Raw genomic sequence first — 16,678 nt, forward strand, 5'->3', positions numbered from 1 at the left:
AGCAGTCTCCCCGCTGAGGAGGGAGCCCAATGTAGGACCAATCCCAGGACCCTGAGATCACGACCTGAGCTGAAGGCAGTCGCTTAACCAACTGAGCCACCCAGGTGCCCCAAACAGTGACTTTTTAAATGTGTTGCAGATATTTTCTCCCAGTCTGCTGTTTTTCTTTGAAATGTGTTTATCATGAGCTTTTATGTAAATATCATCATTTGATAATGTCTAACAAATGAGTTTTTGTAGATATATTTTAAAGAATTTATATGCCTTGGGGCACCTGGGTGGCTCAATCTGTTAAGCGTCCTACTCTTGGTTTTGGCTCAGGTCATGATCTCAGGGTTTTGGGATGGAGCCCTGTGTCTCCCCAGCAGGGAGTCTGCTAGAGATTATCTCCCTCTCCCTTTTCCTCTGCTCCTCCCTCTGCTCTCTCTCTCAAATAAATAAAATCTTTTTTAAAAAAGAATTTATATGCTTCAGCATCATAAACATATTCTACTCTATATTTTTTTATTTTTTATGGATGGTAAAATTTAGAAATTAACTTTTTTTAATTGATCATTTTTTCCAAGTTATTTTTTAATTAGTCCACACTTACCCACGTTTTATTTTATTTATTTATTTTAAAGATTTTATTTATTTATTTGACAGAGAGAGAGATAGCGAGAGAGGGAACACAAGCAGGGGCAGTGGGAGAGGGAGAAGCAGGCCTCCCGCGGAGCAGGGAGCCCGATGCAGGGCTCGATCCCAGGACCCTGGGATCATGACCTGAGCTGAAAGGCAGACGCTTAACGACTGAGCCACCCAGGTGCCCCTTACCCATATGTTTTAAATGCCACCTAAATCATACTAGATTCCCATATGCACATGTATCTTTAATACATTCATTGTCAAGCTTAGAATGAGGAGTGAGAAGGTATTGAAGATGAAAAGTAAGTAGCCTGAATCTTCCAAGACCATGTTATTATTTGAAGCCATGTAGTGTTGTCAAAATTCTTTATAAAGTAAGGTCTTTCTTAAGGTATACCCATGAGGCTTATAACCATGTTGAAAAAAACATATGTTTTATATTCTTTGAATATGAGGTAGTTTGACCATTAAAGCAGAGTATTTATATACACTTTACCTAGTAATTATCAAATAAGATATTCCCAATTTCTTTTCTTAGTATGTTTTTATATTACTTTTATTAGCATTGAGAATTATTTGATTATTTAGTGTAAATCATTGCTAGTAATTACTCTCGAGAGTTGAATATCATTACAATGTCTTTCTTTTAAAGTTGTTTTAGGAAAAAATGACATTTCCGGAACTAGTATTCTCCTTTTAAAAAAATATCTTCCTTTTTTGACAATGTAAATTTTATAATTAATCATATGTCTTTTTTCTTTTGCCCACAAGAAGGTACTGAACCAAATGTGTAGCCCAATTTTTAAAATTTTATTGGACTCATATCTATGTATTTGCTTAATTCACACTCTTATTCCTCATGATAATGTATCTTTTGCTATGATTTTTTTTACTATATGGAGTGTATTCTAAGAAAACTATCTCAAATTTTCTGTGAAATGAATCAGCATACAGTTATATTTATGACATACCTAGACAGCTTAAAACACAAACAGCACAACAATATAAATAACTGTGGAGATAGCAGTGAAGTGTATTAATGGTAAAAGAAATAAAATGAAGCCAGGGATGAAGCACATGCCATAAGGTCCTACATACTTGTTAGAACTGGGCCAAAAATTGCTCTGAACTTCTAGCAATCACAGTCAAGGGAGAAAGATCTTCAGCTACATGATTCACAGTGCCCAAAGTGCCCAAAGTTAGGACAAAGTTAGGGAAGTCTATTCCCATTTCTAAGACCTCACTGAATCTCGTCCCATGAATCCTCATAAGAACTATACATTGCGATGTATAGAACACTATCCTCAACAATGTCCCTGCAATAAATAGCTCCAATTTCTCTTCTCTGGCAAGTACCCACAGAGCAGAGATTTTATGCCACTAATTCAGAGAATCCCATATGGTTTAACAGTAAGGTAAAGTGGGCAGGGTTAATTCTCTATTGTGAAAGCTGGGAGTCAAATGAAGACTCATGCCTGAATGACAGGCTGCTCTATCTACATATAATTAAAGATGGATAACATAAACATCTAAATAAATAGATAAATAAAAAATTCTTAAGTCCAGTGTTAGGAATAAGTATAACATTCTCTTTAAAGACTATGCTTTAGGGCGCCTGGGTGGCTCAGTCGGTTAGACCTCTGCCTTCAGCTCGGGTCATGGTCCCAGGGTCCTGGGATCGAGTCCTATATCGGGTTCCCTGCATGCAGGGAGCCTGCTTCTCCCTCTGCCTCTGCCTCTCTCTCTCTCTGTCTCTCATGAATAAATAAATAAAATCTTTAAAAAAAAATAAAGACTACGCTTTAGGGGCGCCTGGGTGGCTCAGTCGTTAAGTGTCTGCCTTGGTCTAGGGTCATGATCCCGGGGTCCTGGGTTCAAGCCCCACATCGGGCTCCCTGCTCGGCGGGAAGCCTGCTTCTCCCTCTCCCACTCCCCTGTGCTTGTGTTCCCTCTCTCGCTGTCTCTCTGTCAAAAAGTGTAAAAAAAAAAAAAATCTTGTAGATTATGCTTTAGTGAGTTTATATGTGCATTGTCTTGCACAGTGGGGACATATCCAATGTATTATTACTCCATATACAGTAGAGCAAGATGTTTTATAGTATGGTTTAACCATGATTTGAACTGAACAAGGCACTTAAGTTTTTCTAAATGAATAATGGAACTGATAGCACTTAACCTGCAGGATATTATAAAAGTAAGTGTAATGAGTGCTTGAGAGGCACTGCATATGTACTTTCTGTAAACATTCTCTGCAGTTCATGTACCCATGTAAAGCAATAATATTGACAAATTATTGTAAGGTTGCTAGAATTTTGTTTAATTACTCAGCTTCTGTATTACAGTGCACATTTATTATGGTTTTAAAATTGCATCTTGGGCTTTAATGCCTTTTAACCAAGGCATTGTAAGACATAATAAAACTACCAGACTCCATCAGCCATAGAAATCACATATCATATAAAACCATTTTTAAAAGCAAATATGTCTTACCGCTGCCTTGCCTGAGTAGACAGTCATATAAATGTATATTTTGCATGTATTTAAAATTTAAGTATATAAAATTTTTACTCCAACTTAAAGCTATCTTTACACTTAGCATAGGAAATGAATTGGTGTGAAAGAATATTGTTCTGTATTGAAGAGGCGCATGCATATAAGAGCTTTGAATTGTGGTGATATCACCAGTTACCCAGCATTCGTGAATTTTGAGATATTTTTATAAAGTCTGTTTTGCTTTGATATAACCACTTCTTTCTCACGGCTAACAGAGTGTACAGGCAAGCTCCTTAAGTTTGATTTCGTGTGACCAATGAAATAGGAAATAACATGGCTTCAATTAAGATTATATATACTACTACCTTAGTTTGATTAGCACTATGATCTAATCAACTTATATAATCAGGCAGAAGGACAAAATATAACCTAAGTAAAACTCTGCCAGAAGAAAATACTACTGTTTCTCTGGATTTCATTTTGGGGAAAGTATGTGATTTCCCATTATTTGCATTGTAAGAATCTGTATTCCTTAATACTCTTTTTTTTTTTTAAGATTTATTTATTTATTTTGAGAGAGAGAGAAAGTATGTGCATGGGGGGAGGGGGTGGCTAGGGGCAGGAAAAGAGAGAGAGAGAGAATCTCCAGCAGACTCCCCACTGAGCATGGAACCTGACTCTGGGCTCCATCTCATGACCCTGAGACCATGACCTGAGCCGAAATCAAGAGTCTGATGCTTAACCAACTGAGCCACCCAGGTGCCCCTCCTTAATACTTTTAATAATCAAAGTTTAATAGTCATTGTGTCTATTTGTTGTAAAATTAATGGTAAAAATATATTTTAAAAATATTTCAAAAGAAATTCAAAGCCATTTTTCTGCTAAAGGAAGTTTTTACTATATTTCTATTTATCTTACATTACTTATATTATTATAAGTGCTATGTCATTTGTAGTGTTATTTCACATGTGAGTTTTTTGGAGAGCCTGGGTGGCTCAGTCGTTAAGCATCTGCCTTTGGCTCAGGTCATGATCCCAGGGTCCTGGGATAGAACCCTGCATCTGGCTCCCTGCTCTGCAGGAAGCCTGTTCTCCCTCTCCCCCTGCTTGTGTTCCCTCTCTCGCTGTGTCTCTCTCTGTTAAAAAAAAAATAAGTAAAATCTTTAAGAAAATTTTTTTTAAATGTGAGTTTTTTTCATAACAGTTCTTGAGAATCATCTTCAATACAGTTGAAGAATTCTTATATTTTTATATAATGCAATTTATTAGGGAAGTAAAAGTCATTAAAATTTTCAATTTGAAAGAAAAATAGGGCTCAGCTTTCTATCAGAAGAATACATCCTTCGGAAATTTTTCTTTTACATTTTAATAAACTGAATTTGTAAATGTTTTATATTTATCTCTTCCATAATTAACATATTTAATCTGGTTTTAGTCTTGAGGAACTCAACTAGTAAAATCAGTAATTCTGACTCCAAACAAAAATTGATACAGAAATCTGTTTAAAACTTAGAAAATTTTTAATTACTTCAATGAGGTTTTGACACTTAACTTTTGTTCCCAAGAAAGATAAATATCAACTGTAATTGTGTGAAGGATTATCAACATTCTGTTGCCAACGTCTGGAATGGTCACAGAGGGTTTGTGAATGCAGCATTGAAAAAAAATTGGGCACAGAAAGCCTCAGGAAGAAAGATTATGTCTCAACTTGAGTTCATTGAAATAAGTACTATTCCAACAGTCTATACTTTTATTTTTCTTTTGAGAGAGAGAGAGTGTGAGAGCTAGGGGAGGGGCAGAGAGAGAGGGAGAGAGAATCTTAAGCAAGCTCCAGGCTCAGTGCAGAGCTGGACATGGGACTCCAACTCACAATCTTGAGATCATGACCTGAGCCAAAATCAAGAGTCAGATGGGGCGCCTGGGTGGCTCAGTCATTAGGCACCTGCCTTCAGCTCAGGTCATGATCCCAGGGCCCTGGGATCCAGCCCCACACTGGGCTCTCTGCTAGGCGGGAAGCCTGCTTCTCCCTCTCCCACTCCCCCTGCTTGTGTTCCTTCTCTCGCTGTCTCTCTCTCTATCAAATAAATAAATAAAATCTTAAAAAAAAAAAAGTGATGCTTAACCAACTGAGCCACCTAGGCGCCCCCAGTCTATACTTCTTTTTTTTAAAGTAATACTTAGTTTATCTTTAAAATTAAATGATCTCAACTAAAATCCACTCTGTAATGTACTGCTAGACTCAATTTTCTAATACATCACTCTCGGTTGGCCAAGCCTTTGGAAAAGAACCTGTAATATCTCCCAAATAATCATTTTAGCAAGATAAAACTGATATTTACATCTTCTATTTTTAGTAGGTGAGATTCCTCACTGTCCCACTAACAAACTTATATTTTATTTAAGTAATATATTCTGAGTGAATAGTGTGTTCCAGAAAGATACAAAGGGGTGGTCTTGTAGGATTGTATTAACCATATTAAAGACTACGTACACTAACTGTATATCCTAAGTGCACTTAGAGTCTATGAACTTTTTTTTGAGGGAAGTGATAAAATCTGCATTTTAGAATGGTCTTTCTGATTAAATGGGGAAAAATTATTTGAAGAAGGGTGCATCTGGTTAAGTTGCTATTTATTATATGATTCATTATTCATCTCATCTCATCTCATCTACGTCTAGTTTTCTGTTAAATATATTCATTGTATTCCCAATTTAATATAAAATAGCTTTAGAATATATATATAGTTCTTTTTTTGCAGATTCCCTTCTCTATCAAGTATTTTCATCTTTTCATTTATTTGAGCCATCTTTCCATATATTTTACTTACCATATTCATTGTACTTATTTTAAAATCTTTTTTTTTTTTAAGATTTATCCATTTATTTAGAGACAGAGAGTGAGAGAGAGAGCATGATGGTGGGGAGGGGCAGAGGGAAAGGGAGAAACAGATGCCCTGCTGAGCAGAGAGCCTGATTAGGGGCTCAATTCCAGGACCCTGGAATCATGACCTGAGCCAAAGGCAGACGCTTAACCGACTGAGTCACCCAGGTGCCCCTATACTTACTTTAAAATATTTGTATGCAAACTCCTAAGTCTGGATTATTTGTGTGTCTCCTTTTATTTTTAATCTTGATTATCAGTCATATTTTCTTGCCTCTTTGCAAATTTAGTTTTTATTTTTTGTTGTTGTAGTTGTTTTTGGATGCCAGACATTTATAAATAACCATAAGAATCTGTAAGATATTATCTTCTTTCAGAGTAGGTGATTTCTTTATACAAATTAAGCTGGGTCAGATGTAGGTTGTAATTTAGTAAGTCACAGTTTATCTGTGATTTCACCCCTTTCCTTTGAAAATAGTCTTCCTATGATTTTGATTGTGTGTCTGGTTAAATATCTGATTTTTCAGCATTAAAGACATTGGAATCCGCAGTCCTTTGGGTGAGCAGCTTTTCCCTGCAGTTTTCCAGTCTACCTATCTAGCTTCCTACACTGTGGTAGCTTCAAAATATGGCTTATGCCTTAACTGGATAACTGACCATGTTCTCCAACTCCAATCCCTTCTCCCAATAGATCTTTGTTTTTTAAACACCATGAAACTCTAGAAGATTTCACTTTACCTTTACAAGATTTTGGAATAAATCAGTGACCTTCTACATAATCTCAGAGCCTAGCAAATAAATATTCTTTGGGCAAACCAGACATATATTTGAGGATTCTCAATTTCCAATGCTTTTCACTTCACTTTCTCTCTTTCACAAAAAGTTTTCGGATTTTCTCTACCCCAGAATAGGCTCTCAAGTCCAAGTCAGACTATCAGTCTATACCAAGGATTAACACATATCCTCAGGAAGGAAAAAGATGGATGGTGGTAGTAAGCATTATCATTTTACTTCAGAAAGTCTTTTCTGTTTTTGAAGTTTCATTTATTCTATTCCTCATTCCTTCCATAGCCCTTGAGTGCTTTCTAAAATGTAGGATGTTTTAAACTTAGTTGGCTTTTTCCAGTTGTTTAATTAATATAAACTTAATTCAGTAAAGATTCAAGTTTCTAGATGCCATTGTCCCAGTGCAGTATAGCTGGGAAGAGAAAGAATGATAGCAGGGGGGAATATTGCTTAATGGGCAGGGAGGGAAAGATAATCCCATCATGGAGAAAAGGAGACCAACAAAAAGTCAGACATTGACCTACCTTCTGTGGTGGAAATCAAGGGAGGAAGGGTACTTTCCATTCAGTGCCAGAGGGAGGGAAAACAATAAACACTAGGATGATCCATTAGATTTGGCAATTAGGAAATAATTAGCTAAAAAATAGAAAGGAATTGGGGGGTGAGCAAATGGGGAAGGGAAAGCTATAAATCAAATAAGGAGCTCAGGATGTTCCTCAAAGGCAAGAGTTCCTTCACCATTTGCTCAAGGCTCTCTCCAAGATTGATACATTTGATGAACTGGTTTAATTGAATTCTTCAATGTTAATACAAGTATAGGAGGGAAAAGTAAAGTAAAATAAAACAAAACCAACAAAACAAAAGTGAAAAGAAGCACAAGAAACCCTCAGATGATAGTTTAAATTAATCTCTTAATGACAGGATTTGTTTCTGTTTTTCTGTTTCTCTGTGTTCAAATCTGAGTCTTTTGCAGGGAAGCATGTACAGGGCTAGAACAATTCTCCAAAGGCCCTACACTGGAAATCCTTTCAGGACGTTTTAGTCATTTTTCCATACACAGTATGCTTTGCCTCTGAGCCCACTGTTTGAAATGTCTATTGCTCTTCAGGTCACAGCGGAGCAAATCTTTCAAAATGGCCATGCTGGCTTAACCCGTGGAGAGGAAAGTCAACATACAAGAAGTTCAATTACCATGAATTTAAAACAACAACAACAAAATGTCTTTCTGAAGTTATAGTTATGTTCAACTAGAATGTGTCCACATTTCAAAAATGGCATTTTTCTGTTTTAAATTTGCCATCATTCCTATCCTGCAGCTCTCCCAGGAGGTGAACTAGTGCTACCAATTGCATTGCTCTACTGTGCTGTGACCAGAAAGTCAAGGTGACTTCACATGGGCTTTCCATAAGTAGAGCCACACCTGGACAAAGAAAAAGCTCTTCATATATGATCCCCCAAATAAAGGCTGTTGATGAGGATATAAAGAAAATAGATGATAGAGCGATACATGCATACCTAAATACACATACAGATGGACAGACAGGAAGGAGAGGGAATTAATGCTATTTGAAGCCCTCATAGGAGCGGAAACTATGAGGGTTTTTTGGTTTGAGGCAAAATCTAACCCTAAAAACAAAGAGTCATATTCCTATCAGAACTTAAGCATGGTCCCTATATTTGGGACATTTCGAAGAAACAATAGAATCTCTAGTTCCTAGTGCCATCATCCCAAACAAGTTTATAGTTCTGGACCTAATCTTTAGCATTGCCAAAGATCCTAAGAGTAGCTCAGTGATGTTCACAGAAAGAAGCCTAAGTACAAAAGAGAAAATGTTTTGGCCTGAATGTCAGTCATTCTGTGCTAGTTTTTTTATAGTTAGAATGCCCATATAATGGGGCGCCTGGGTGGCTCAGTCGTTGAGCGTCTGCCTTCGGCTCAGGTCATGATCCCGGGGTCCTGGGATCGAGCCCTGCATCGGGCTCCCTGCTCCGCGGGGAGCCTGCTTCTCCCTCTCCCACTCCCCCTGCTTGTGTTCCGTCTCTAGCTGCATCTCTCTCTGTCAAATAAATAAATAAAATCTTAAAAAAAAAAAAAAAAAAAAGAATGCCCATATAACTTATCTCCCAAATTGAGCCACTTTTGAGAAAGAATGAGCTGGAGGGAACACATCCTAAAATAGGCAGGATTCTGGAAAGACAAATATAAACCAGAAGTGTCCTAGGTAAAGCAGAATATATAGTTACCAATCTGTAGTTTGTGATCTGTGCACATAAACTTAATTGGGAAAAGTGTTAAAAAATTTAATTTTCTAACTGTTTTACCACATCTAGAGGTGGTTTGGGGATTGGGTAGAAATCTACCTGTATCTATGGTCCATATTTTCAGTGTCCTTTAAGATTTTTAGTATCTTGTGGAGCTTATTTATTCATTCTTGTGGCAATTCAAACTACAACATCTTACTTGAAAACAATACTTTTCAAATTCTTCTGATTTCCATTTCTTCTTTGAGCCGCCAGTATTTTTTGTGAGCAAACATCTTAAATTCTAACTCATGGTAGCTATAGTCCCTGCCTCTTTCAGAGGAGGAATTACTTAGACCATTAAAGTGTCTGTCTGTGATAAGGATTCTTTTTGTCCCTAAATTTATTCCAAAGGAAGTATCTCCATCAATAGATTAGTGAAATTAAACTTTTTAAAATGTGCCTTAAGCCTGTATCCCTGGAGTCCAAGGAAGGACATCATTATGGCGTAAACCTTTCAAGAGAATATCTTTGTCTGAAAGCTTGAACATGACAGGATATTAAGTAGTAGATCTTTATGATAGATTTTTATTTTTGTTTTTCTTTTGCTTTCTGCCCCACTTCTTCTTTCTCTTTTTCTCCTGTCCTCTCCTTGTTTATAATCCTTTAAAGTTCAGTTAATATCTGTCTTTCCTATTCTGGTAATACCTGTTTTTCCTCCTACTTAGTATTATATCACCTTGAAGTTCTCTCAGTAGTGCTTTGAATATATCATTTGATTTTCTCTGTATTTTTCTCTCAAAACTGCTAAATTTCTTTGGTTTGTCTATCCATATCCGCAAGAAATATTAATTGATTCTGTGTTATTGATTCTCTTTCTCCAAAATTGAGAGGTGTATCTCACTAGCTTCCTAGATTCCAGCTCCTTCTTGAAGAGCAATATCATAATGAGCTGTAAGATACTGTCTCTTTCCTTCTTTCAGTTGTAATCTGGCCTCTGCCATTGTAAAAGTCAGGACCACCACAGAAAATAGGTATCAGGCTCAAATTAGGATAATGCAATAATAATTAACAAGGCACTATCTACAACACTTTGGGCACAAAGTATACCACAAGGGACAGTGCAGTACCGCAGGACTAGTAATGGTGGACAGTTAACCACATTTAAACCTAAGTGGATGAGGAGACAGAGTGATTAATAGAAATTAGAAAAAATAGACTGGTGCTGCTAATACCCCAAGCCCAGATGGATAAAGGCAGGGAGCAGTTACCTAAACCCAACAGAATCATATAGAAAGGACCAACTTTAAAGAGAGCCAAACTGTGACCTTCAGCAAAAGGATAGAGCCAAACTAACGAGAGCAAAAGAGAAGAAATCAGGATGGGATACATCCCAGTATTGCTCACTAATCATTCTCCTTCTCTCTGCTCTCTCTGCAGGGCTCACTGTTGACTGAATCAGACCTGAAGCCAGATGACATGGGAGCCCTTTCATATAGCCCATACATGTTAGTTTCCCAAGACAGAGAGCAAAAGGGAAAAAGGTGGAAAGTAGTTCTGAGGGAAGATAATTGCAACCATCTATGTGCCTTACTCTTCAGTAGCCACTCTCTCCTTTGTGTAGGGAAACATTTGTGTCACAATCACAGACGATTCACAAATTACCATCAGGATATGACACCATCTCAGGTTGATAAGCAAATGTATTATACTAAAAAAAAACTGAAATATGGAGCATCGGTCACAGCAGGTATTCTCACTTTCTTTTATAAAAAGCATGTCCTCTGGTCAAAGGCACTATTATAAGAAATGCCATGGCTGGGGATGCCTGGGTGGCTCAGTTGGTTAAGCGACTGCCTTCGGCTCAGGTCATGATCCTGGAGTCCCGGGATCGAGTCCCGCATCGGGCTCCCTGCTCGGCAGGGAGTCTGCTTCTCCCTCTGACCCTCCTCCCTCTCATGCTCTCTGTCTCTCATTCTCTCTCTCTCAAATAAATAAATAAAATCTTTAAAAAAAAAAAAAAAAAGAAAAAAGAAATGCCATGGCTGTATATAAAGCATTCATAAGTGAAAAAAAAAAAAAAAAGTAGTACTGACAGAACCACTACAGCAGGCAAATCCATACCCAGAATGTGTCTGTTTTCTGGTAACAGTAAAGTGCCGTGTCTCTGCAAGAGGAGGGGTCAAACCTAACAAACCTACCACTGTCAAGCCAGTTTTTCTTTCCCCCAGAGAATGGTGATATATCAGGGGTCGGCATTTCCCTCTGCTACTGACAGGTTGAATACTCAGGCAAACTCTTCTTTCACATTACAGAACCAACCATATTTACCACCAAAATTGTGCCAACTGGGAAATTTTCCCTTTAGTGTTTAAGTAGAAGCTCCCTGCTAAGTGGGGTGGTAGTACGAAAGCCATTGGCCTCAGCCTGGGACAGAATATCAGGAAGATTTGCCCATATATGGTGCCGCTGCTTTTTTCTTCTATGTTAACTGGCCTTAAGGCCAGTTAAGTAGTAACTCTAGGAGTCTGTGTTCTAATTCTTTTTTGAGGTTTTCTAGATGCTCCTACAGTATAATTCTTTGCCTTAGATCTTCCAGTATTTTTGGATCCAAGTGGTAGGGTATCTTGACTCTAATCTGGACCTGCTGCAGAAATTTGTGCTCCAGGTCTCAATCATAATTGTCCTCCATAGGGGTTATCTAAAAAATAGGCAGAGCAGAATAATCAAATGTAGAATTTTCTGCTTCTGAAACTCAAGAGGTCTCATGGAGCACTGTGCCTCCTTCTTTTGATGGGTAGTGTAAAGTGAAGTAAGGTTTCCCTTACTTTAATAAGCAACATCTCTAAATGCTCTATACCATGGATCCCTAGAAACTTCACCAATAGGATAAGTCTTAAATTTTGGGGAGTTTAATTACTACACTCTTGGAAACATATCTAACAGTAAGGCATGTAGGATTCTTGCTACTTACTCATTACTGGATCCAACTAACATAAAACAATGGAATGGATCAACAAGATGTTATGAGGGATATCAAGAGGACCAAAAGTCCTCTACATAATATAACAGAAAGAACAAGACAATAAAGGTGTACTGTTGTCATTGCTACATAAGTAGAAACTGCTTCTGATTTTCCTTACTTGTGGGAATATAACCAACAGCATTTGGCAAGTCTGTCACTACATACCAGGTGCCAGGTTTTCCCCAATAAAATATTGTATCCAGTATGGCAGCTGCAATTGGCATTATCATCTCATTCAGTTTATGAAAATCTACTCTCAACTTCTCAAGCACATTGGACTTTGCACAGGCCAAGTAGGTGATATAAATGGGGATGTGACAGGATTCACCATCCCTGCATCCTTCAGATATTTGATGGCAGTTATCTACTCTACATTTGCCCTAATGAAGCTATATTGTTTTGATTTATTATTTTGATAGGGGTTGGTGGTACTTCCAAGGGCTTTTACTTGTCCCTGCCTGCCATAATGACTCTCACTTCACAAGCCCGGGAAACAATACAAGGAATCTGTCAGTTAAAATCTATTACCCCTATTCATTCTGAAATAACCACAGGATGGGTTCAAAATGACTATCTCCTCTTGAAGCTGGACTCTTTTTCATTCCTGGTTATGGCAGGAACTATGTTGACCACAACCATAGGTGACCTCCAGTGCCCAAGTATAATTTCCTCGCCTTAAATGGTGGTGGAATCTGTAACTTGCCTCTAAGCAATTGAATATGGCAAAGGTGATAAGATACCACTGTTATGCTCTATGGCAAAGGAGAAGGGATTTTACAGGTGCAGTTAAGGTCCCTAATCATTGATTGACTTCAAGTTACCATGTCTTAATTGAGTGAACCCTTTATAAGAGGGCATAGGGCTTCCTTAAAGCTAGAACTCAAAGAAGAAGTGGTGTTTGTTCTCTCTCTCTCTCTTTCTCTCTCTCCCTCCCTACCTCCATTTTTTGCCATGGATTCCACAGGCATTATGAAATGAATTTTGCCAGCAACCTGAGGGAGCTTGGAAGCAGATCCTTACCCAGTTGAGCATCCATATGAGAATGTGGTTGAGCCAGCACCATGATTACAGTCTTGTGAAACCTTGAGCAGAAAACCACGAACCCAGCTAATCCACATCCAGACTTTTAGACTTTAGAAACTGTGAGATAATAAACAGGGAGCTTGGAAGCAGATCCTTACCCAGCTGAGCATCCATATGAGAATGTGGTTGAGCCAGCACCATGATTACAGTCTTGTGAAACCTTGAGCAGAAAACCACGAACCCAGCTAATCCACATCCAGACTTTTAGACTTTAGAAACTGTGAGATAATAAACAGATACTGTTTTATTGTTTTAAGCTTCTGTTAGTCGTAATTTGTTTCCCAGTATAGAAAACTAATATAGGAACTCTTACTATGGTTGAGCAGGATTTTTCAACTTCAGCACTCTGAGATTTTTAGCCAGATAATTTAATCTTGTCAGGGATTGTCCTATGCATCCTAAGATGTTTAGAAGCATCTCAGGCCTCTATTCATTAGATGCCAGTAGCACGTACCTTCCCAGTTGTGACAATGAAAAATGTCTCTGGACATTGCCAGATGTCCACCAGGGGACAAAAATCACACAGGTTCAGAAACACTGGTGTAGAGGCAACAAGAAGTGGTAGGAATTGGTTCACAACAGAATCAAGATGCTCATGTGAGGTTGTACAAAATCATCAAAAGTGCAATTATTGAAAATATTTTTTAGGTAGGGGCACCTGGGTGGTTCAGTCGGTTAAGCATCCGACTCTTGGTTTTGGCTCAGGTCATGATCTCAGGATCATGGGATCAAGCCCCAGGTCAAGCTCAATGCTGGGCATGGAGCCTGCTTCAGATTCTCTCTCCTCTCCCTCTGCCCCTCTGTGCACCGGCCCCCCCACCATTCACATGTGCACATGTTCTCTCTCTCTCTCTCTCAAAAAAAAAAAAAAAAAATGTATATATATATATATATGTGTGTGTGTGTGTGTGTGTGTGTGTATATATATATTTTTAAAGTAGATAAGAGAAGGGGTTGCTTCCATCAGCAGATAAGTGTCAGGGAAAGGTAAAACTTCAGTTTTCCATCTCATCTCTCATTCATATCTTTCCACAAGACTCTATGCCTTAGGAATCTACAGCTCCCCCAACAATATCCTTGCTCCAGGCTTAGAAGACTTGGTCCTCCTATCCTGTCAGATCTTATAGAACGTTTGGGAAAATTAAAAATGATGACACCACAACTTCTCTCTTTCCTGAATATTTTAAATACAAATTTTATATCAAATTTCACTGAGCTCTCAAAAGATCATGCTAATCAATTAGAAGCCATTGTGTGAGTTTTACTTCCAAACTTTATCAAAATACCACAAACGCTTCACATTTTTAAGTAGTTTGACAAGCAGGACTGTCTGGGAATGACCCCAGGAGAGTACTCTGTTACCTGAACAATGAGTCACCCGCAACCTGGGACCCACTTCTCAATAGAAGCAGATGCACCCAAACTCTGCTGCTCTAAGGTCTAGTGCCTTCCTTCTCCTGTCAGGAGGTGCTGTTCCTGAACCCAACTTCCCATGAGTCCCATAGTACTCCAGATAATGGGTAGGTGTCTTTCCCAGGCCACAACTCTAAGCAGCTGGAATTACCATTGAGACTCCTTGGAGCCCCAGTAATCTCATCATTCCCGTGCTGGAAAAGTTATCTTCTAAGAAGGTAAAGGTCATAGGATATCCCGTCTACTATTAAAAGTGAAATATACCACTGCATATCCAAAAAGTTCCTTGATCTTCTATGCTTCTACATGGGATTAATGAGAGTACTGGGGGCAATGTACCTTATCTTCTTATTGAATACCTGCCTTTTACATTTCCCCTGGTAAAATCCATTCTTTAGTTCCTACTGTGTGTTGTGAATTTGCCTAATTCATGACAGGTGGTGACCACAAAAAGATCCACTTTGCATAACATTTAGATAAATATCCAAAATAATTTCCAGTACTTTCTAAACAGATGAAACAAATAGATCCTTCTTTATTCAGACTGGAAAATATGACTTCAGTTCAACAGGTTCTCTATGTATATATTCTCAGTAATCAAATGTTCAAGCAGCTCTTCCGTAAGTGGCCTGAGGTGATCTCTGAAAATGGTTTGCTATCTACTTGATCCAGAAAACCCTACAAAACCTTGCAAATCAAGAGGTTCAAATCTTTGTGTTCACTTTAAGAACACACCTGAAACTTCCCAGGCCATCCAGTGTATGTGCCTATCTGAAAAGCCACTAAGTATCTGAAGGATTTCACTTTGCAGAAGCAGTGTGTCCCATTCCATCCCTACAATGGTGGAGTTGGTAGGTGTGCCCAGGCCAGAGAGTGGGGCTGCACACAGGCTTGGTGGCCCAAAAAGAGTGCCGAATTTTTACTGCACATGCTTAAAAATGCAGAGAGTAATGCTGAACTTAAGAGTTTAGATGTAAATTCTCTGGTCATTGAGCACATCTAGGTGAACAGAGCTCCCCAACATACAGTGTAGAACTTAAAGGGCTCATAGTCAGATTAACCCATACATGAGCTCTCCTTGCCACATTGAGATGATCCATACTGAAAAAGAGAAGATTGTTCCTAAACCAGAAGAGGAAGTTGCACAGAAGAAAAATATCCCAGAAGAAACTGAAGAAACAAAAACTTACGGCCAGAGAGTAAATTCTGCATACAATAAATGCAAATAAAAGTAAAAACAAGAAAAAAATGTTCAAGCAAACCCTTGTGATTTTTTACTCAGTTGAAAACTGAGCAGTGAGAATATATAGGGTATGGTATGTACAAATAAAAGAACATAGTATACTATACTACTGTGCACTGTATGTAAAATGTATATATATTACATTATGTAATACATTGCACTATGAAGATATTTTATGTAGCTACCTTAACAAACTAAGATATGGAAACATCTTTAATTTTGCTGACATATTATTTACAAATCAGAAATATAATTGCCTTTCTACAGCTTCTAACCTTAGCAACTTAAACATAAATTCAGTGATGGAAAACGAACTCTAATAAATGAATTGTACAGGCATTACAGATTGGAAAAAGCAAGTATCGTTTTTGCAATGTCAACTCTATTCTGTGTCTTCGTATAAATAGCTAGAGGCAGGCTTGAATACTTTCAGATGAAATCGACTAATGATTTCATGTTACTCATTTCCTGGTACCACCACCAGCAATACCTCTACCACCACACGTTTTATTTGTTTGTTTGTTTGTTTGTTTCTTTGTTTATATTTTAATTTTAACTCTGTATCTTCAACGTAATGGAAGAAGGTTCTCATAAACCATGGCAATGTTTTACAAGTCTGTGTATGATTATCTCCATTTCAAGCATGAGATACAGGGAAGATATGAAAAGAGGTAAATCAAGCCACCCTACAAAACAATTCCATCTTAGCCTTGAAGTGTAAGTTCTTGAAAACTCCCATAGTAAACTCACACTGTTATTTCTGTCTTCATCTATACCAAGTATTTTCCCCATAGACCCAAACAGGACCCTTGTTTAATTGCTGGTATGCAGCTGTTGTTTCATATGGTACATGTACAAAAGAATGAATGAATATTGATAACAATATATTT

The 16,678-nt window shown here is 38.0% G+C and overlaps 1 long non-coding RNA gene across 1 annotated transcript in view; it reads left to right on the forward strand.

Annotated features, from left to right (window-relative positions):
* LOC118555490 (uncharacterized) overlaps positions 1–16,678 on the forward strand; it is a 502,574-nt gene that overhangs the window by 272,132 nt on the left and 213,764 nt on the right. The window lies entirely within an intron of this gene.

The sequence above is a fragment of the Halichoerus grypus genome, chromosome 12 (genome assembly GCF_964656455.1).
Source record: "Halichoerus grypus chromosome 12, mHalGry1.hap1.1, whole genome shotgun sequence".
Lineage (NCBI taxonomy): Eukaryota > Metazoa > Chordata > Mammalia > Carnivora > Phocidae > Halichoerus > Halichoerus grypus.